The sequence below is a fragment of the Durio zibethinus genome, chromosome 17 (genome assembly GCF_047325235.1).
Source record: "Durio zibethinus cultivar Kanyao isolate XHJ-2024 chromosome 17, ASM4732523v1, whole genome shotgun sequence".
Lineage (NCBI taxonomy): Eukaryota > Viridiplantae > Streptophyta > Magnoliopsida > Malvales > Malvaceae > Durio > Durio zibethinus.
Genome location: NC_143178.1, coordinates 10,178,128 through 10,196,457, shown reverse-complemented (window position 1 = coordinate 10,196,457; position 18,330 = coordinate 10,178,128). Strand labels below are relative to the sequence as shown.

General features: G+C 30.8%; 1 pseudogene across 1 annotated transcript; it reads left to right on the top strand.

Annotated features, from left to right (window-relative positions):
- The first annotated feature begins 1,157 nt into the window (after positions 1-1,157).
- Positions 1,158-12,633, top strand: LOC111281669 (histone deacetylase 15-like; annotated as a pseudogene). The gene is made up of 12 exons (XR_016329204.1): positions 1,158-1,356; positions 2,450-2,720; positions 2,836-3,073; positions 3,185-3,299; positions 6,809-6,884; positions 7,441-7,516; positions 7,618-7,682; positions 7,869-7,921; positions 8,634-8,756; positions 8,876-9,188; positions 9,595-9,664; positions 12,132-12,633. The product of XR_016329204.1 is annotated as a histone deacetylase 15-like (transcript).
- Positions 12,634-18,330: the final 5,697 nt, after the last annotated feature.

The following is an 18,330-nucleotide window of genomic DNA, read 5'->3' as shown; positions in this document are numbered from 1 at the left end:
GGTAATGTGAAAATTTTTAAATTATAAATATTTTTTAAGCTCTACTTAATTATAGGAAAGTAGAAAAAGTATTTCAATATTTAAAATTTTTTCATCTTAATCTAAAAAATAAAAAAAAAACTTGTCTTTAAATTTAATTAGTTTTTTTTTAAAAAGAAAAATGAAAGAAAAAAAAACAAGAATTAATTTTAAACATTAAGTAAAATATGATCATTTTAATTAAAATTAAAAATAACATATAATCAATTGATACCATTTTCGACAGGTGTTATTGGGGTGTTAATTCTTTTTCACGTATAATCAACTTTTAAACTCAACTCTGATTTCATAAACTGTAAATTTATTCTTTTTCTAAAATTTTTTAAATTTGTTAAAAAAATTTTTATTAAATTTTTTTTTAATAGTTAATCACAACCTAAAAAATATTGATAGTGACTTTTTAATTTTATTTTTATTGAAAATATATTTTTAACCTCTCACTTTCTAAAATTTTTTCTATTAGTCCGACTTTCGAGTTAGTTTGCTCTCGATTCCTGAGATGTCACAACATCTTTAAATTAAAAGATAAAAGATAACTTTAATATATTATATAAATAAAATATATTCATATATTAAATATAAATAATATTAATAAAAAAATAGTTTATTATATTAAATTTAAAAAACGTTACTAAACAAATTGTTATAATAAAATAGTGAAAGTGAGACATTTAAAATTAAAATAAAAATATTAATAAAATTTTCATATGTTGGTGACTAAATTACGAGTTTTTAAGATTGGATGATCAAAATAAAAATCATCAAAAAAATTAAGTGATTAAAAGTATAATTTTTTTTTCAAATTTTTAAAAATATTTTAATATTACATTAATTTACTGACATGTCAAATTACATTGAAAATGCCACGTGTTGAAAATAAGGTGACATTAAAAGCTATATTAGCTAACCATTTATTTTTAATAGTTGATTTATTGAAAATTAAATTTTTATAACGTAAATGATTAAATTTGAAATTTTTATAATTGAATGACAAAAATGAAAATTTTGAAAAATGTAGAGCTTATATGTGTAGTTCATTAAAAAAAGAATAAAATGTAATTTCAATTTCCTCTTGCCAAACTAAAAAACCTTTCGAACACCGTGGCCAAAAATAAAGTAATACAGAAATTGGAGCAGTAATATCTTAAATCTAATAAATCACCAAGGACTCTAAAGAAAGGATAACTCCTCGAAAATCCCCAAATAAAATATATATAAAAAATAGGAGTATTTCAGTCGCCACCATCTCTCCTCCGTCAAAATTTCCGAATTCACGTTGGGAGACAGTCGAGACCATTCATGGTTTGCCCTAGCAAGGTAAAAATGCAAATCTTTATTTTATTTTAATTTTCATCCTCTTTATGTTTTTCCTTTTAATTCGCACCTTCATTTTTTACTCAGTCTTTATTCTCCTACTATAGTTTTTTTTTTTTTTTTTTTTTTAAAATGAGCTGCATATATTTGTATGTTTATGCATGATAGAATTTTGTTGATGTAATCTCGCCTGGAGCCACGGTTCTAGCTGTAATGTAGCCTTAGAATTTGCATTTACGTTTGATTTATTCATTTATTTTAAAATTTTCTTATGAATTACTATGTGGGGTTTTGCCTTTTATTATTTTTTTGAAAAAAAATTTTGGTTATTTTTTGTTTGCTTGACATTTTAATTTTTTATTACTTTAATGAATATTTGTAGCTGAATTATTGTTATGTAGTCTCAGTTTCTATGTTCCAGTTGCAGAGTCACAATGTAGTTTTGAATTAAATCCTTTTCTTGGTTTTTGCTCTGCATCATTTCATTGAAAAATAAAATATTTTTTAGTGTGTGTGTGTATATATATATATATATATATACATACATACATACATACATACATGTATATATATGGAAGGGATCAACATCAACTCACACCAGTGGAAAACTAAAAAGTTTTACAATGGTGTAAGTTGATTCCTCTTCTCTCTCTCTCTATATATATATATATGCTTGACTTAAATAAGGGGTTTTCATTTTTTCTAGTTTTTTAAAAGTTCTGGATAGTTTTAGTTTGTTCATCGTTTCCCATTTGCTCTTTTTTTAATGGGTATTTGTAGGTTTAATATGATGTGAAGCTATAGCTTACTTATTTTCAGTTTTTATGTTCTTTGAAAAAATGTAGAATCTTGTCTTAATTGTTTGCCTTTTCTCTGCATGATATCTTTGAAAAGTGTTGTTTTCATTCCTTTTTCTACTGTTTATCTTGTCAAATATGAAAACTTTTATTTTTTTATTTTTAGAAATAATCCCCCATTTTAATTCTTGTTTTCAGGTTTCATATTTTACGCTCCTTTGCTGTCTTGTATACTTTGTATTAATTGAGTTTCTTCGGTGTTTCTTTTCATTTTTTTCCTTTATAAATATTATTGGCAGATGATATGGGTTTAAATAAAGAAATGATTCTGGCAAAATTCTCTATTTGAACTATGAAAACAGTATGATTTCTGAATCAGCTCAAGTGAGTTGTGTTATGAGTGGCGGGGCTAAGAACAATCAAGACTTTAAAAGAAAACATTTGAGATTTAATGAGCACAGAACAGCTTCTTGTCATGATTGAGTGTCTGATGACCAAGGGGACGTAGGAACATCTGGCCAAGATATGACTGCCAATATAAATGAAGACACAAAGCTTGATGGCATATCTGTAAGTAAAGCACATAAGGAATTCCTTTAATTTCAAGGAATATAGTTGTTATGAATGCTGGTTCTTTGCTATGTTGCTTCTAAAGTGTTGAATTTGCTCTGTGGCTTGTCTGCAGAAAAAGGTGAGGCTGCCAAAAAAATTGACTTTTCTGGATTTGTACAACAATCAAGATGCATTTGACGATGATGATGATGATGATGACAGTGACTGGGAGTCTGTACGAAAGCACAGAGATTTTGAAATGGTTTTGTACCAACCGCACAATGGTCAACCTTGATGATGTTGTTCGCTGTGATGCATGTTTGTTTATTCTTTTTCTTGATACTATTAATAATTCCAGCACCCCATTTTTGGTATGCTTTGTTTTTATAATCTTCTGACATGATCTGGAATCTTCAGTTCTCTTTACTCTTATTAAAGAAATTTTACTGGCTCTAGATGATTTAGCAATTTCATCTATGCAGATATGTGGGGAGCATAAAGAATCTGGCACCCTAAGGCATGGATTTTACGCGTCTCCTTGTTCGCCAGAGTTAGACTTTATTCAGGTTGAATCGGAAGCCAGAGGAGGAGACAAATGTAACCACATCATGCTAGGCCTATTCAATAATATTTTCATCTGTTGCCGTTTGTTTTCTTCTGGCCAAAAGGTTATGGAAGTGCCCAACATATTGATGCTTTCTTTTCTTTTCCCGCATTTTGATTTCTTCTATCAAACTACTAACAAAATTTTACTTCTAAAAAATTCCAATGTAGTACATTTGGTGTTGGGTTCTTGAATCTAGTGTCATTTTGGTGTTTGTTGGCTTTATGTTTTCATGATAGTTTTATGTGGTGCATTGAAATGCATCAATGGCCAATCAGTTATAGTCATATGCTACATCATTGAAAAAGTTGTGGAGGATGTGCTATAATAACATATAATTATCTTATGTCAGAAATTATTTATTTATTTATATGTGTTACCTGGTTAACTTATTTATTTTCTAAAAGTGCCCTATATGACTTGTAGAAATAGGTCAATGCTTTGCATGGTTGTTATAGCTTGATATCCTGAGAGGAATAGCTATTAGTCATTACTCAATAATAACTGCTTTGTCATTGAATGTGACTGCCATATTATCACCTTATCAGTGATTGTGCCTCTTATCATTGCGTTATATGTGATGTAGGTTAACAAAAATATTATGTTGCTTTTTTATGTTGTTCGAGTTCTTAGTATGCATATAATGATATAATGCTATAATGTTGATGGTCAAAATCAAATTATCATGGACAAAAACAGGGTAAGATAGTCATAGAGTCTTGAGCAACTTTTATTGCCTTTTTTATTTTTATATAAAAATGGATTTCAGATTTCAGTCAAGTTTCTGAAGAATTTGAAGAGTTGCCTAAAATTTAAAATTTAATTAGCTGTATTTAGTTGATGTAACAATATATGGTTTCATTTCTAACCTTCTTAATTAAGTATATGCTGACATCTGAGTCTCTTTTTTGAATGGTGTTGATAGGGTTCTTTTCTACTTTATCATTTGCTTATTTATTAATGTATTTAAGTATTTCCTTTTACTGTGAAGTTGCTTGTTGCCATTGTCTTACGTTGCTGCCACTTGCCACTTGTTATCACACTTTTAATTGGTAGCTATGAAGCAGGGACATGCCATGTACCTCCGGTGTACCCATGTCAGACATGCCTGGACACAGTTCCGACACGGGACATGCCAGGACACCCAAAAAACAAAAAAATTACAAAAGAAAAGACATGTTCTTTTCTTCTTTTCTGAACATGGTCAAAACATGGCCAAGACACATTCGGATTCTGCTGGACATGAGATAAAAGTTTTTCTTTTTGCATTTTTTCCCCAAATCTTAAATCAACAATGAGCAAAACCCAAATCCTACGGAAGTTAGATGCTTAAAATCCAAAAATAAAGAAAAGAAGATAATGAAGAGAGGGAAGGTATAAGATAAGGAAGATGGGTGGATGACTTAAAGAAAAAGAAGCCAAAAGAGATTTTAATACATTAATAATTATATATTATTATACAAAGAAAGATTTTTTATTGTCGTGTCCTGCCATACTCTATCCTCATTTTTTAGAAATTATTGTGTCACCGTGTCCGTGTCATGTCATACTCGTATCATGTGTCCGTGTCAGTATTTCATGGACTGGTAGAAATGTTCTGAGTCATTTTTAGTTTAGGTATTTATGTTGAATTTGCTTCTATTTTGTGTTTTTGACCTGCATCCTAAATTGCATTTGCCTCGTTAAATAAGCAGCCCTAGCAAGAACACCATAACTCTTGTAGAATATTTTGTTTGGATGAAACCCCATTTCTGTTGAGATCCTAGACTTGGAAATCTTGTTCTGACATGTAAATCATATTAAGTAATCTTTGCAAGAATCTAATAACTCCTATCCCAATTTTTGCTTGGGTCCTCTCTAATATGATCCCAGCTGCAGAAATCTCCTGAAATGTAAATTATATTTTCTTTAAAGTGCTTGCCAGGTGTCAGGCAGATTTGTCCTGATGAAAATCGAAATTTAATATCTATGAGATTTCCAGTTTTTATATATATATATATATATATGCTGCATTTGCCTTGTTAAATAAGCAGCCATAGCAAGAACCCCATAACTCTTGTTGAATATTTTGCTTGGATGAAACCCCATTTCTGATGAGATCCTAGACTTGGAAATCTTGTTCTGACATGTAAATCATATTAAGTGATATTTGCAAGAATCTAATAAGTCCTATCCCAATTTTTGCTTGGGTCCTCTCTAATAAACCTCCTGAAATGTAAATAATATTTTCTTTAAAGAGCTTGCCAGGTGTTAGGCAGATTTGTCCCAATGAAAATTGAAATTTAATATCTATGAGATTTCCAGTTTATATATATATATATATATATATATGCTGCATTTGCCTTGTTAAATAAGCAGCCCTAGCAAGAACACCATAACTCTTGTAGAATATTTTGCTTGGATGAAACCCCATTTCTGATGAGATCCTAGACTTGGAAATCTTGTTCTGACATGTAAATCATATTAAGTAATATTTGCAAGAATCTAATAAGTCCTATCCCAATTTTTGCTTGGGTCCTCGCTAATATGATCCCAGCTGCAGAAACCTCCTGAAATGTAAATTATATTTTCTTTAAAGTGCTTGCCAGGTGTTAGGCAGATTTGTCCCGATGAAAATTGAAATTTAACATCTATGAGATTTCCAGTTTATATATATATATATATATATATATATATATATGCTGCATTTGCCTTGTTAAATAAGCAGCCCTAGCAAGAACCCCGTAACTCTTGTAGAATATTTTGCTTGGATGAAACCCCATTTCTGATGAGATCCTAGACTTGGAAATCTTGTTCTGACATGTAAATCATATTAAGTAATATTTGCAAGAATCTAATAAGTCCTATCCCAATTTTTTCTTGGGTCCTCTCTAATATGATCCCAGCTGCAGATACCTCCTGAAATGTAAATAATATTTTCTTTAAAGTGCTTGCCAGGTGTTAGGCAGATTTGTCCCGATGAAAATTGAAATTTAATATCTATGAGATTTTCAGTTTTTATATATATATATATATATATGCTGCATTTGCCTTGTTAAATAAGCAGCCCTAGCAAGAACCCCATAACTCTTGTAAAATATTTTGCTTGGATGAAACCCCATTTCTGATGAGATCCTAGACTTGGAAATCTTGTTCTGACATGTAAATCATATTAAGTAATCTTTGCAAGAATCTAATAAGTCCTATCCCAATTTTTACTTGGGTCCTCTTTAATATGATCCCAGCTGCAGAAACCTCCTGAAATGTAAATAATATTTTCTTTAAAGTTGCTTGCCAGGTGTTAGGCAGATTTGTCACGATGAAAATTGAAATTTAATATCTATGAGATTTCCAGTTATATATATGTGCTTTTTTATCAGATTTTGAGCTCTATAGTTCACGTTTCTATTAATTATTCCCCTCTACAATCAGAAACTTATAATATTTCACTTAATGGGATTAGGAGAGCTATTATAGGCATAATATATTTGTGATCCTAATCTGTTTATGCTTATTGATGCAGATTTTCGCTCAGAGGCTTCAGCTTAAACTTTTCTATAGGAGTTGGTTTTGATGAGAGACTGTTGTTGCACTTAAGGGTACAACACTGCTATTCTATATGCTTCAGTAAAATTCTCCAATTGGATGAGGTTTTTATGGTGGTTTGACACCCTTTCAAGATAAGATTAATGTGTAGAAATTGAATATATTAATTGTGGTGGAAGATTTTGTAAGTTATATGTAATCTATCTCTTTGTGTGCTTGCAACTTTTTGTTGCACTGCTTACATTTGTCTCTTTAAGTGTAATAAAGTTTTGGCGAGGAGTTGAAACCTTTTTTACTCTCATTTTGTCAATTTGGGTTTTCTTTCAACATTTTTCTTTCCTCTCTTCCTTTTCTTTCTCTACCTGGGCTTGGGGGGTTCTAGTGGATTGCTGTCTTTCATCAAGTGTCATTACAATTATTTCATAAGTTGTAACCTCAAATAATGAAATCTGGATTCACTTTGTCGTTGGAATTATAATATAAATAATGAATCTATTATTTCTGCAAAATTAATTGTATGATGAGTCTGTGATTGCTGCTTATGTTTTGTTACTCTTGTGGGATTTGTGTCTAACGCTTTTTGCAACTCTTGCTTGCTTGGTAGTGTAGGTTGAAATAAAGTTGCATCCACATCCAGAAAGAACAGATCGTCTTTGAGCTATTGCTGTTAGCCTTGCTGCTGCTGGTATTTCAGTCTTGTGCTTTTATATTTTTTGGTATTAAATTAGTATTCAGGGCTTCTGATTTGTCTTTCACAATTTAATTGGCAAGTTTTAACCTGTGGAGGTATATTTCCTGGAAAGTGCTGCACAATTGCTGCGAGAGAAATCACTTAGGAGGAGTTTCAAGTGGTAAGGACCATTTTTTTTTTAATCTTGAAGGCATATGGCTCCATCAATAATTTCCTTTTACTTTATCAGGTATAATGAGCTATTTTGTTCAATTTGCTTTGTCCCATTGTTTTTACTGAAAGTGCTGTTTCTTAGGTTATAATGCAATCTCTGAAGCTTTATTGTTTTTTGTTTTGGAATCCTTAGTTCCATTCCCTGGAGCATGTTGAAGCTGTTGAACTTACAAGCCAAATTTCTAGGTATCTTGTTTCTCTTTTCCTACTCAAATGTATGCATGTTTAGAGTTTTGAAGGGCTCTTATTGTCTTTGCCAAAAGAATAGAGCTCTTTTCTTTGTTCTTTCATCAATTATCTATCTTTTATGGGTGGCTTGAGAGCATGTGCCTGAATAGGAGTGAGGAAGTGAGTGTGGTCAATGCATGTATTGTTTGTTAGAAAGGTCTTCTGTTGTTCCTTCTCTCACTTTTGGTGTGTGGGATATGTCTTCCCCATGGTAACTAGTGGGAAGGAATGACTCTTCCATTGATTTTGTGATTAGATTTGAAATTTTTTTTCAATGGGTCTTGCTTTTTTGTTAGCAAAGGTCAAGCCATTACTGTCTTCATGGTTTTCAATTCATTCCTATTTGTTGTATTTGCTGGTTATGATGTTTTTATGTTCATTTTCTATTATTATATGTACGCACATTTTGAGTATATTGTAGATGGATTTTTTTCTATATTTAGTAAAAGATAAGATTAATGGAAAACATTTCACAAGATTACTGTTGCTCAGTAAAATCATAAAAAATTTGGTATCACTTTATTATTGGTTCAGTGGCGATACACAAACATCACCATTTTGACCTTTATAGCCTTGATTCAAGGTCTGTTCATCCATGATTATAGACCATTTCTTGATTGATGTTAAGATGAAACAGAATCTGCATTGATGGGTTATTGTTTGCTGGCAGTTATTTACTCTTGATACATATGCTAATGAGCATTCAGCATATGCTGCTAGACTTGTAGCTGGTTTATGTGTTGTTCTTGCTTCAGCAATATTTTCTAGACGTGTGAGAAATGGGTTTGCTCTGGTATGTATGAGTTTTAGTATTCTGTTTAATATGTTTAAAGTTTATGACCAACCTGTACTGAACTCCCAATGCTTAATGACTTCTCATCTGTCGATATCTGCATATTACTTCTAAGTCAGGTTTGACCTCCTGGTCATCATGCTGGTGTCACACAAGCAATGGGATTCTGTCTCCACAATAATGCAGCCAGTTGCTGCATTAGCAGCTCAGGTTGCAGGGGCGAAGAGGGTGCTCATTTTTGATTGGATAAGTTCTTATTAACTTCTCTTGATGCTTAACTTCTTTGTTGCTGGAGATTTGGATTATTTTGAAGTAATGGCTAAATGATGGGTTTATTGCCATCAAAATTTTGAGTTAGTGGTTCTCTGTTGATTATTTCAGGATGTTCATCATGGAAATGGTACCCAGGAGATATTTGGCCAGAATACATTGGTGAGCTTTCTTGATCATAAAATTATGATTGCAATACATGGATCAACTTTTTAATGCACTACTGATTTCTGGTAAAATCATTTGCTGGAAGAGGTGGGATGGTATTGGCTTTGTTTCTCTTGTAATTGGAATTTAGGAAGTAAAAACTGCTTAAAATTGGGCTAGCAAACTTTAAAATGAAATTTGTTTATTTGACTTGAGGTACATCGTAAGAAGCATAGAGGAGGATGCACTAACTAACCTAATCCTTGCTTTTCGTCTTCTTCTTTACTTGTTGCATGAAGTTCTGAAATGGAATACTTCCTACATTTTTTATTTTGGATTTGGTTTAGCATGCATATCTTGTACCTTTTTTTTTTGTGCATTGGAGGGCTATGCCCTGACAATATCTTGTACCTCTTTGTAGGTGTTGTACATATCCTTTACATAGACATGAAGGGGGAAAGTTCTGTCTTGGTACTGGGGCAGTTTTTGAGGTACTTGATTATTTATTTATATAAAATTTTGTTCTTAGTTGATAAATTGATCTCAGGTAACTTATTCAGCTGAGTTTTGCCTTGCTACATGTTGATTTGGAATTTACCATTTCACCTTGTAATAGCCCAGAGAAGAAAGGGAGATATTGGCAGTAATAAAGATGGGTTTATATCATAATATTGACTGCTTATTATCCCTTTGGAATCTTGGTGGTTGGTTGATGTGATTTTGGCATTAATATTTTTAATGTTAGACTAATAGATAATTATGTAATTTTAATTCTTCAATTTATTTTGGTAATGTTTGTGAATATTGGAAATTTATCCAAATTGGGTAGACCACATGAAGGGATGGATGTTGGGTACTGTAGTTTTTTATCTGCATAAGGTGCTTAGGATACAATGAGATGAATGTTAGGTTATGGTTCTGCTGCTATCAAATAGATGTTAAATATGGATTAGAATCAAGTTATAAAACCTTTTCTTGATGTTGATAGGAAGAATCCTTATGCTTTTTATAAACTCTCCTTAATAAGCTGACCATACGTGATGAAATAAAAAAGCCTGCTTCTGGTTTTAGGGGAGGTCTCTAATGTGCCTGAGCGAGTGCATAGAGACAAAGAAGGTGGCATATTTTTCTTCTTTAGATCTCAGCCTTCTGGACTCAAACCAAATGATATGTACTTGCTGCTGTCAATGTATGTTTTACAGGCTCTTAGAAATAAAAAGAATTCTGTGAGGTCTGAGTACCATGCTTGGTTCATGCTTCATACTTTTGAATCTTCTTGATAACCTTGGCGCTTCTAGTTATTTTTTCTGCAGTCATTATGCATATGCCTTGCAGCATTACCCCAGCTAGATACATCTCAGACAATCAATTTGTCAGAAATTTGCCTGCATAACTTTTTCTTTTATTTTGGATATTTGACTTGTGTATGCAAGCATTGCTCCCATTAACATTTATGCAAATTTGGTCATTCTATCCATCTCTGTCTGTTCAAGTACCTTTTCCTACATCTCGTTATAATATCTTGTCAAATCTGTTTGTATGTTGAAGGCTGCAATTTTAAATGGTTTATTCATTCACAGTTAATTATACTTTTAGTACTTGAACTTTCGAAAAATGTACAACTTGGTACTTAGAAGAAAAAAATGTATAATTTATACCATAAACTTTCAAATAATGTATCATCTAAACCCAAATTCTAATACCATTAATCTTATTCATCTATATAGCATCTAACCTATATAATTGTGTCGTATGCATGTCATTTGTTAAAAAAACATTTTTAAAATTTTTGTGAAAATTTCACATGGATGCCATGTAGATGTCACATGGTAACCAATAATTGACCTATCTTAGATAGAATTTTTACCGTTTGGGTGAAAAAAAAATGCATTTTTTTAATTTGTATTGAAAAAGATAATGGTAGTCTTGTTTGGTGAACACATAACTTGATAATATTTAGCAAACATTACATATATAAGTTGATTGGATTATTAGTATTAGAGTTTGAGTTAACATAATACATTATGTGAAGGTCTACAATGCTAATTTTATATTTTTTTAGGTACCATTTTGTACATTTTCTTAAAGTTCAGGTACCATACATGTAATTAATTCATTTATTATCTATCTTGGGGCTCTAATTGATGCTCTTTTTTTATTTTTATTTTTGCATTCAACATGCTTCCAATAGGTTCTTATTTTGAGTATATCATTGCATTTCTCGGTCATCTGGAAGATGAATATGGGATATCATACTTTTAGTGCATTAATTACCTAGGAATGATGCATGTCATCATGTTATCATAGAGAATAGTGAATCAGGTTGTGCTTCAATGTCAGTGGTGGCCAACAACTTATACCAAGGAGACTTTTCAATTGACAGTGTGTAATAGATAATGCATACATAATATATAATGTATTATTGTTGTTGCTCTTAGGAAATATGATGGCCTTTGCTGAGGGTCTTAGCATATATCTAGAGGTGGCAAAAAAGAACAAATATTTGAAAACTTAAACCCAACCAAACCAGATCTGACAAAAAAAGTCAAAGGCTCAAATCCGGAATGGTTTGAACTCAGAAAACTTGAAAGTCCTAACTGCCAGAACCCGAAGAAACTCAAAACTTAAAATATTAGTATTTCATGTTCATTTTTAGTACAATTTTTCATATATTTTAGTTTGTTCCTTAAGATTTTTGATAAAATTACTCTTAAATGCACATTTATTTTATTTGTAAGTAGAAAATTATGAAAATGAGAAATTTTGGATAATTTTGATACAAATTTAGAGGATTTTTTGTGCAATTTGTGTAAATTACTTAAACTAGTTTTAATAGGTCACAATAGCATTAAGGGAGTTTTTATTGATTTTTCTTGCATATATTATTTTCATAGGTTTTTTTTTTTAGTGAATTGTATGATTAAAATGTTCATGAAATATTTGAAAAATTTTTTGCAGCAAAAAGAAAAGAAAAAATATACATGTATATGAAGAATGGGTGAAAGACGTGCATGGTGCATGGGAGGAGCACCAAAGTTGCAAGGTTCCACAAGCTGGATCAAGACCCAACTAGAGGATGTTGATGTGGCCTTTTCAAGTACTGTAATTGGTCTTTAGTTTGATTTCTTGAAGTAGCAAATACATGTTAAAGAGCAGCTTGCAAATTTGTGAAGTAGCAAAACAAACCAACGTGAACCAGACTAGGAGGTGCACTAGGCGTGAGCATCAGGGGAAGAAAAAGGCTCTGGAAGCCCAGCCTCCTGGAGACCTTTCTGAATTTCTTTTAGACTTAAAGCTTCTCCTATCTACTTATAAATAGAGGGAGAGGCTGACAATTAGGAGAGAGTTAGTTTAGGATTTAAATTTTTATTTCTTTACTTTTTTACACTTTTTTTTTTTGTACTTTATATTTTCTTAGTTACTAAACACTTTATTTTCAGCATTTTTCCTTTGATTTTCATTGCAATTTTATTGTTTTTTAAATATTTTTTAGTGCTATTTAGAACATTTCAATAAAATTTACATTTGGATTCGTTTTTCAATTCAAATATACTGATTTTTCATTGATGCTCAAATTTGTTCTAGAATCTGTCAGTTCTAACGAACTTGTGGTTTTGGATGATATTTCTATCAAATTTTATTTGTTTTGGTTCAATTTCTTTTCATAGTTTCTTAAGTCATAAAGCTACAACATAGTAAAAATGCAGCTTTAAACTTGTCTCACAGAGTTTCAGATCAAGTTTGGAAGTTTCGGCTGGATGCAAGTGATAATGCAGTTACAATTTTGAGCAAGCAATTTGGCATGGACCTCTTTCAACTTTGACGATTTGTTTGCATTCTTTTCTTTTTTGGGTCTTTAGTTCTATTAGTTATCTTGCTTGGTTTAATTTTATGCAATTTATTTCATATTTTTAAGTGTTATTTGGTTAATTTTTGTTGAACATGTTTTGTTTTTCTAAATTCTGCATTGTTTTTGAATTTGAGTTTATTGATATGATTTCTTTGTTAATTCTTTTTTTTTTTATTGATTTAGGTAGTTAACTCATAAATCTAAACTGTTTTAACTTAGTTTTAGTTTATTCCTTTTAGAGAATTGTAGATTTAATTTTCCTTCTATGAATTGTTAGTTTCCAACTTCTAAATGCAGTTTCTAGTTTCATGTTTTTTAATTTAGATCTTGCATTTATTCATTAATTTTTAGTCTTCAATTTGAAATCTTATGATGTTCATTGAGTGTTCTTTCAATTTACAGCTTGTATCCATTTAGTTTTATATGATTTAGTTCCATTTTCCATCAATCAATTTGAATTTTCAATTTTTGGCTTTAACTCTCGATTTGCATTTCTTATGTTAGATCTTGCATTTTTTTTTTTACTATTTGAATTTCATCTTTTTCTTTATTATAGTCCTTGATTTTGTAATTTTTGAGCTTTAGTTCATTACTTTGTTGCCATTTAGATTCCATATTATGTTGCAAGTTATGGTTTATTCTAGGTTAGTGAGAATTTTCAGTTTTGCAATGTTATTTGTATCTTACATATTTATTACTTAAATTTTACTTTAAATTTATTTTTTTACTTGATTTAGCTACTGTGTTTTACATTTTATACCATGCATTTACTTTTTGTTCTTGTTCATTTTCTCATTTATGTAGCTCTATATTTTTTATGCTTTATTCACTTTCATTTTCGTAGTTAGAAAGGTACGAGGATAAAAGGTACTTAAGTTATGGTTCTCTTTAATTAATCTTCATGGGATCGACATCTAAATTTTTATAGTCTTTATTATTACTTGTACGATCTGGGCACTTGCAAGATTTTTTTCATTACCCAAACCTGAAAAGCATGTTGAAATGGTTGTATCTTACATAAAATTTAAAAATGAATTGAACTAGCCCAAAACCAAAGGGACTCGAATAAAAAATTACCTGAACCTAAAACAACTTGAACCTGACATTACCCATACCCTAAATGGCCAAACTCGAACTTGCCTCCTTTAAATGTTCAATTAAAAAAATGTCATGGATTTTGTTTGAATGGTCACATTTAATTTCATTTGTATGACTTTCTATTCATCTATCTCAAAGTATAGTGTTCAAATCATCTTGATGGAACTTGCTAGAGTTGTTAATTGTGGTTTCCAGAGTTTGGGTATTTAAGAATGAGAATAATTATAGGATTTGTGAATGTGAGAGCAATGTATTGTGTTAGGAAAGAATCCCTAAAGTTATAGAAGAACTAATGGTTATCTTGAAATGAATTTTGGATAGTTATATAACTTTATGAACTGTAAAAGGTTTCTACAACTACTTAGTACAGCTTGTTGATGTGTTTTTTTAAGTGAAAATGTATAACTCTTATTTCTAAGGTGGATTTCTTTTTGCTTGAATGATCAGCAAAGTGTCTTTATTGTTGCATGCTATTACAATGCTGTTGAGGATTTTGTGTGTTTCTTGCATTTGTATTTTTAATGTTTTTTACAAATTATGATAGCATGTTATTTTTACATCTGTATATCTGCATTCCTGGCCATTATTTCTTAATCTCACAAATTATATTAGTTGATATATGATTTATTGCTTAAATCCAACTAATTGTTTTTCAAACACCTAACTGTAGCTTCCAAGTTTGCTCCTCATTTCATTATCATATCAACAGGATTTGATGTTGCTCATAGTGATCCTTTTGGATGTTGTGATGTAACTTTATTTTCATAATGTATAAATGTGTTTTTAGTTTGTGACTTAATCTAGAGAACTTTACTGACAAAAAGAAAAAAAATCAACCTTTTAGAAAACTATGTAATTACCTCAAATCTTCAATGGTATATTTTTATGTAAATGTATGATTAGCTACAATAGAGGATGCATCTGCTCATGCATTGGGTTTCAATTTAGTTATCTTATGCATTACATTGATTATTTAAACTTAATTGCCTAAATGTTATTAACTCATCAAATGGAGTAAATAAATGTTTTGGTTCATTTCATGAGTATTTTAGAATTTTTTTAATTTTGTAAAATATGTTTGTCCTTTTTGTTCCTTGCACTATATAATGATAGTAGTTTTGTAATTGTAGGTGATTCCTATTGTTTACGAACAAATGACACACATGTCAAGTATCCTTTCTGGTGGAAAGTTGCAAGTTATACTTAAAAGAGGGTTTGTGGTTTACTCCTTGCTGTTTGATACAGTCAAGATTATCATTTAATTTAGCTTTTCATTATTGATTTTTTCATTTTGGTAGTTACAAACTCCGTTTAATATCATCTTCTGCTAGTGCAGTGATTAAGGTAAATACAAACAAAGGAATGGAGATCAAGTTATGCTGGCTGTTGTTGGTTTTGTAAGAATGAACTTCATAAAAAAATTACCAAGATGTGTATTTTATTTGTCTTTGCTTGTGTTAACTTTGTATATTGGATGTATGCATATATAGTAACACACTTATATATTGCATTGATATTGATGTGTTAACATCTTATTTGAATTTTTAATGCAATGTGTTCTTTGTTTTGGGTATAAGAGCAAGCATGGTGGCTCAAATTTAGAGTCTCTACCCAAATTTCACTTGACCATTTTTCAATAGAGCTAAAGCTCGGTTTAATTGTAATGTTATATGTTCTTATATGGCTTCATTTTCTTTTTCGATAAAGAAGGTACTATTGGGTGAAAGTTTTAGGAGTGAACCAGAGAATATTGTTCTTTCTAAAGTTGGTTTGCTTATAGTGTTGGAAGTCCTAAAGATTTAGATGAAGTATTGGCCTACTCTAAGTTCAAGCTTTGAAAACTTGTAGTCATAGTGGGGGATATATTATATGGAGAGGAAAAGTAAGGAACTATTTGCTGACTTCTGATATAGTTTGTTCTTTTATTTTTTATTAATTCACTAAAAGAGAAGGTTATTCAATGTTCAGAACTTAAAGCTTGCATGCAAGAAGTTTTATCTGTGTTTGTTTGCATTGTCATTAACATGGGAGTTTGAACTTATTAGGTGGTGTTAAGAATGATTTCTGTTCGTGTTGAGCTTGACAAAGAAGACAAAAACTTGAAATCATAAAAATGAGATCGATCAAAAGCAAAGATCAAAGGTTTTTCAAGTCGATATTTGAAAGAGAGTGAGTTAAAGAGAAAATTGAGAAAAATTAAGATCCTCTACATGGAATGAAAGAAGATATTTATACTTGAAAGGTGAGGTGTCCAAATTTGGGTGATCTAAGTTATGAGAGTCGAGCCTAGGGCAAACAGCATCAACTTGACTTGACATTGTAGGAGATGATCCAACAAGTGAACGACAAGTTAGTATATTCACATGTTGTTAGGTGGAATGTCATTTTTGTAACCTTACATAAAGTGTTGGTTTTGTTTTCAATTTTTTAATTACCTAAGTAGTTCGAGGTACTGAAATAGCATTTGTGATTTGATCAAAGTGGGTATTTATTTTAATTCCAACAGTTTATGCTTTGCTAAAAAATTTTTACCTTAGTCGAGGTCAACTAGATGTCCAATTTGGTTGTTTTTTGTTCATCTAGTCAATATTGTGTCTAAGGTAATACTTTGGGATTTTTTTGGTGTAAGGTTCTAAATTCATCTGAATCAATATTTAAAGAGGAAAGAAAGTTTTAATTGTATTTTGGTGGTTATTATGAATATGAGCAATTCTTTGAATTTGAAAGAGGAAGTTGAAAGGTCGTCTTTGGTTTTTGCAACATAAAGTATCTCAATTTAAGTCACTTGTTCATTTTGAGCTTTGCCTATATAAACCCCCTTTAAGGTTATATTTTTCACTTTTACTTTCACCTCCAAACTTTCTTGCTTTGCATTCGACCTAGTTCTCATTGTTTTTTGCTAGTTTCGAGCTTCTTTATCTATCCTTCCTTTTCTCCTTAGAACATCTCGATATGTTTTATTCCTTTATTTAATGTTTTACTCTAACTTAGACTTGTCTAACTTTAAGGTAGAGGTTAGGGATGCCCAGGTCAATTAGGATAGGATAGGAATTCTTTTAGATGATGAAGTTTCCTTTATTATTGTAGGAAAAAACTATAGTTGCTTTTTGGCAAAATCCAATGTTTGAGTTTGCAAAGAAACAAGTTAAGGATAGCTTGCAAACTCAAGGTAAGAGGGTTAACCATGGGATAAATCAGCCTCTGGTTACTCTAGATGCGTACATCAATAACCCTATAGCTCCAGTTGACCAAAATAACCCAATTCATCCACCCAACCTTTCTTTTACCTCAACCTCTTCCTCATCAACCCTTTTCTAGCTAAATTCCCATTTTTGCCAAACCATTGATGATATTTTTTAGTGCCCTTACCGTCATAGGTCCAGTCTTAAATTTCATTTTAGGGTCTAGGTCAATGTTAGATTTTGAATCTGAGTCATTATTATTATTTTTTTTTTTTAGGTTAAAGAGGTTTTTTATCTTAAATAGGTAGAGGAACCTGAATAGGATGTGAAGTGCAAGTAAGTTGAAGAAAAGGAGAGAGAAGACTCAAAGCTTGCAGCTTCTGAGGTTGTCGTAATAGTTGTTAACATTCCCTTTCTTTCTATACTTTATGAGCTGCGGGTTTCCTTAACAGAGATTTTGAAAAACCTTAAGGGTTTTTGAATGATGCCTTAACCTTTATTCTTTCCACAATATACTCATCCTAGAAAATAGGTATAGTCTTCTCAATGACTTTAAAGTGGACAAACTAAGCTTTAGTGATTAGGTAACCAATCTAAAAGAGTTTGGGTTTATTGGGACTTTATCTTAGCTGGCCTTATGATCTTTTTACATTTTTTATTGTTGAGTTTTTGTTTGCATACAATTTAAATATCATTAAACTCATTTTCAATTTTTTTTTAGGTACATATTAGGTTTCATAATTTTTTGTTAAGAGTTTAGTTTTCTTTGCTCCATAAGATTATTTAGAGAATTTTTTGCCATTAAAAAAATACCTTCACAAAAAGACATGGTATTCTATAGTAGATCATCCTTCCAAAAAATTTTTTACCAATCGTCTAAGTTTTATAAAAGCTTGAAAGGTTTTCTTTCTCTGTATAAAAAATGGTAATGGAGCATGGTAGATGAATAATTCCCTGAGCATTTTTTAAGAGGCCAATATAGGGCCATTAACTAATGTTGAGCTCGAGATTTGTGGCATAATAAATG